Genomic DNA, 5,537 nt, shown 5'->3' on the forward strand with positions numbered 1-5,537 from the left:
TATGTGACAATCGGTATGACAATCAATTGTCATACCGAAAGTCATGCCAGTTCAAATAGATTGTCCTGCCGAAAGTCATACCAGTTCATTCATCTCGGCTGTTTGATAAAAGAAGCAGAAGACTTTTTGTTTCAAAATCAATCAACACAGCAACCAATACAGAACAAGAGAGAACACAGCAGAAAACAAAAGAAAAATATTTCATCATTCATCTGCTTATTCAAGATCAATATTCTAGTTTGTTAATGTTAAATCCAAACCACTAGAATTATTTATCTTGTTCTTGTATATCAATCTAGCGGATCAAAATCCCTAGAACTTAATCTCAAATCGCGTTTAGCATTTGATTCTAATTATTGCAAAAATAGAAAAAGTTCATGTCGAATTTATTCTAGATTTGTGATAATTGATTTGAGATTAATACCTTGTAATCGATACAGTTGTTGTAACACCTTTCAAGTTTAATAATATTTTTATTTAACTTGAATTTTGTTTCACATTTTTTATTCCGCATTTAATTCGATTATTCGGTGCTGTTTGTATTCAACCCCCCCTTCTACAAACACATTGGGACCCAACAATTGGTATCAGAGCCTTCTGATTAACGAACAAATCAAGATCCTAGACTTTTGTGATTTTTCAACTCCTTGAATTTTTATTTATTCAAAAATTCATAATGACTTCACATAAAGTTGGAACCGTTAAAATTCCACAATTTGATAAAGAGAATTATATCATGTGGAAGAAGAAGATGCTATTATTTTTACAAGTTGCAAATCCCAAATATTCAAACTTGTTAAAGAAGGGTATAAAAACTCTGATGGTTATTGAACCGGAGGTAATAATAGATGGTGTGGTGACTACTGAAGCTAGAACCTATCCAAAAGAGCCTGAAGATTTTACTCCTGCTGAGAAGGAAGAAGCCTCCTTGGATGCCAGCCTTCAATTAATATTAATTGATTCCCTTGATCCCTTGATGAACAGACATGTGATGAACTGTAAAAATTCCAAACACATGTGGGAAACTATTGAGGTGATTAATGAAGGCACAGAGGAAGTTAGGGAGAACAAGTTGGAAATCCTAACCTCTGAATATGAACATTTTAAATCAAATCCAGGAGAAGGAATTACTGAAGTATTTGAGAGGTACAATGCGTTGATCAACAACCTGAACATCAATGGAAAGTATTATTCAATCAGGGAGGTCAACAAAAAGTTCCTTTTAACACTGCCAGCTCATCTTGAACATAGAATCACTGCCATTAGAGAAGCTAGAGATCTGAGTGAGACTTCTTTGGACAGGCTCTATGGAGTGTTAAAAACCTATGAGTTGGAGCAGATTCAACAGAAGGAAGTCTACGGGAAGGATAGAATGGTCAGCACATCTACTGCACTTGTAGCTGAAGGTCAACAACAACAGCAATCTCAACAATTGGAGAGAATGGTACAGTATTCCAAGGCTGAGGAAAATATGTTAGTAGCAGAATATGATCCTCCTACTACAAATCAATCAAGTGATGATTTTTATTCCTTGGAAGAGCTGGAGCAATTGGAAGACGAGTCAATGGCCCAAATTGTCAAGAGATTCTCCCATATCAGATTCAAGAAGAATCCCAAGCTTAAGTACAAGTCCAACTACAACAAATTCCAGAAAGGTGGATTCATCCTCTAACACCAGCAGTGGTGGATACAAAACAGGGATGGTTGATCGGAGCACCATTAGATGCTATAACTGCAATGAGTTGGGACACTTTGCCACAGAATGTAGAAAGCCAAAGCAAGTAAGAAAGAACTCTGAAAGGGCTTATCTGGCAAAGGGAAGAAGCTGGGATGATACTGACAGTGAAGATGAAGATGAAGGAAATCTTGCTCTTATGGCTATTGATGGAAAAGCTTCATCGTCAAGAATAGAGGTAAAACTTTCTGATGCTGAAATGGTTTATCATCTAAGAGGTAACTTAGATTGTGCACGTCGTGATAATGAACTGTTAAGTTTAAAGATCACAGACCTTGAGAAAGAGGTCAATGAATTAAGACTTGTGCACATTAATCAAGACAAATTAAAAGAACAGGTATCTTTTCTAGAGAATAGAGTTGACTGTTATAGAAAACTCGAAACTATTCTCAAAGACAAGATCACCGGTCTTGAGACTAAGGTTAGAGCCTACTTCAATTCTTGTTCGAAGGCTAAAGAGTTCTACAGTAAGCAAGCTGTTAATCAAACATCTGGAATAGGTTATGATTACAATGCTGCTATTGGAGAATTAGGCATAAACTCCCCTCCTCATGTCTGTGCTAAAGGGAGAGAAGTACCACATGTGCTTAAGGGTGTTGATGAACCCCTCTATAAAGCATCAATTGCTGAACCATTTGATGCGACCTCTTCTGTTATTCATGAAGAAATACGTGCTGAAGATCATGCTAATGAGAAGATTGTTTCCAAGTCAAGTGAGTCGAAAGTTCCAGTCAAAGTTGTGAAAACAACTGAGACTAACTCAGACACACATGAGTTGGATAACAATAATGCCATGTCTACCATGCATAAATTGCCTGCTGTTAATCACTCTCATAAAGCATGTGGTGTTGCTAATTGTATGTCTTGTGCTTTTAATATGATGTATGCTTATTTTAATGGTAAGCATGTGTCTAATGATAAGACTACTCCTCGTCAGCATGTGAATAACAAGAAGCATGATAGGTCTAAGACTGCTAGTCCTTCTAAGGCTAGAAAGGAGACATTTGTGCCTAAGCTTAAACAGAAATTTGTTAACGCTGTTTACAAGGTCAAATGTTCAGTCATTGAGAAAGTTGAGGCCATTAAAATTAAAAATGTTGTTTTGTCTGACAAAGGACAATTCTACAAGTATGCCGGGCCCAACCAAGTTTGGGTTCCGAAGAAGGTCTAATCCATTTGAAGTGCAGGGCAGTATACAGGTGTAACCAGTAGTGTGGATTCTTGACAAGTGGATCATCAAGACATATGACCGGAGATAGAGCCCTGCTATCAAATGTGGTTGAGAAAGCTGGCCCCCTGGTTACCTTTGGAGATAACAGCAAAGGTTTATCTGAGGGATATGGCTGTTTGCAAGCTGGGAATGTTATCATTGTAATTTTGTATATTGTGCTAGGTTATTATCAGGAAGCATCATCTAACATATAGCACCAGTGACGAGACTTGAGAATATTACGACATATCAGGCACCTGCTGCACATTACACTTGGAATTGGACTCTAGTAAGATGTGTACAAGTGTACTCCTGGTTGGTGAGTCAAAAGAGGAAGTCAATGCACCACAGTTCATGGACTTTGCAGCTGCAGATCTATTGGACTATGCAATCTCTTCTTCACAATCTCACTTCAGGTTGGTATGAACTAGTATACTGCTCAAGCAATCGTCAAGGACATGGTATGGCACTCTAACAGAAGTTATAATTTTATATGAATAAGTAGAGTCGTCATATTAATAACTATCTTATCACTAAGCACAATCATATTGTTTTATATGTGCAGTGATATATTGTTTATGCAACATAACAATTAGTATCTAAAGTACTTGACAAGTATCGGTCAATGATATCTTGTTAACATTATGTTGCAGATATTTGTAAGCTTTTGACATGAATGAGAATTACTTAGACTTTACCCTAAGTGATCAATGTTTTATCAAAAACTCATTCATATTGAAAAACAAAAATTAAACTTCTGTCTACATTAGTGATTTCTTATTTCATGTAAAATCTTTTGAAATCACTATTGTAAATCATTTTCTCTCTATTACCATATATTCTGTGTTACAGGTTCAGTCTCCAATGACTTTCTTTCATTGACAGTCATGAGGTTGAAAACCCACAACGTCTATCCCAGACTGTAAAGACAAACACAAAAACAGAACCAACCAACACTCTCTTACCACTAAATGTAGTATGAATGAGCGTGAGGGAGATAGTGCCTTAGTGCACCACATAAGGAAGGTTCTGTAGTCAACCCAGTAGCTCTGTCTCATACATAGATGAGTAGTATTTAAACCGAGATAACTGCTAGCCCCCATACATCTTCTCAAAAAGATGTAATGACTGAAAAGGCACAAAAACAGTTACTAGATTCATTCTCTCAACAGGGTGAGTCTATTGAATTTTGCCTGTCGGCCAAGGTATCCGATGTAGTGTCACCACTTCAAACATAAACAATTCTTGATGCACAAGGAGAGGTTACACACACAAAGGATGAGTTGACGAAAACAAGAGTTTCGACCATTTTAAGGTCAGATTCGATTGTTCAAGGTTCGTTAGTGGACCAATTGCCTTTACAGGTGTTAGGAGAGGATACTGATCCAAAAGCCATATGTCAGTGGTCAGTGTCTACCTCCCCAGGCTTAAATCCCCTGGATGCATCTGCGGATAGTGGATCTGACATAGGTGCAGATCGGCAACTTGTTGACAATGATTCAGATATTACCTGATAAGTCACAAGGAAGTGTCTTCACAGACATTAAAAGGGAACTTTGATCTTTATGCTAAAATCGTTGGATCATTGTTTACCTTCCCAGAATTCAAATCTGGAACCCTAAAAGGGAAACTAGCAACTTGTAGATTATGACTCAGATTTATCTGACGAGTTTAACAAGGATGGGGATTTGTGAACTCCCATTGCACCACCTGTGACCTCCTTAAGGATGGCTAAGGTGATTTTCCTTGCAGGTACAGCTGGAATATGGAGCTATGAGAGGAGTGATACACTTGTGAGAAAGAGTGTAAACACGAGTGGAGAGAAGAGTGAAACACATGTGAGGTACACTAAACACAATCACACACTCACGGTGAGGAAGAAAGAGAAACTACTTGTTATTTCTTTTCCAACCAAGTGAAATATGAGAACTCCTTCAGACGACGGCATAAATTCCTTCTTTAAGGGGGAGGTAAAAGCTTAAGTAATAGTTTGGAGGATTCCTCAACTAAGGGGGAGAAATAGCAGGGAGGAAGATAAAGATCCTAAAAATGTACACTACACCACACCATTGTTGTTTCTAACTACGGATCCTATTGTACGGGAGAGGTGGTAAACACAAGGTGATTTCCTAGTAAGGGAAGAAGCAGTTAGGGGAGTACCATTGGTTTTTATCTGCGGATCCTATTGTACGGGAGAGGTGGTAAAACGAAGGTGATCTTCTTTAATCAGTTGATTCTCATAGGGGGAGAAGCAAGAGATATAGGCTTCTCAACAGGAAATGTGGTTGTACAAATGAAGATGGAACTACTTGAAGATATGTTCAGTCTAGAGGAACATCTACTTGGAATCTGGAAAATGTTAAATCTCATCCAGAACTTTTCTGCTATTTACTTTGCATGTATGTTTATATCTTTTTCTTATTTGTTAGTTGAGTTATCCTCTAGGTATTTGTGTGTTATTGTCTAACAAACAAATAGGGGGAGATTGTAAGTCATATGTCATAGACCTATTTGTATATTCGAGGATTCAACTCAACTCAAATAAGAATGTAATAAGTAAATAGTGGATCGACCGTCAGAGAGATCTCGCAA

The sequence above is a fragment of the Apium graveolens genome, chromosome 11, assembly GCF_009905375.1.
Source record: "Apium graveolens cultivar Ventura chromosome 11, ASM990537v1, whole genome shotgun sequence".
NCBI lineage: Eukaryota > Viridiplantae > Streptophyta > Magnoliopsida > Apiales > Apiaceae > Apium > Apium graveolens.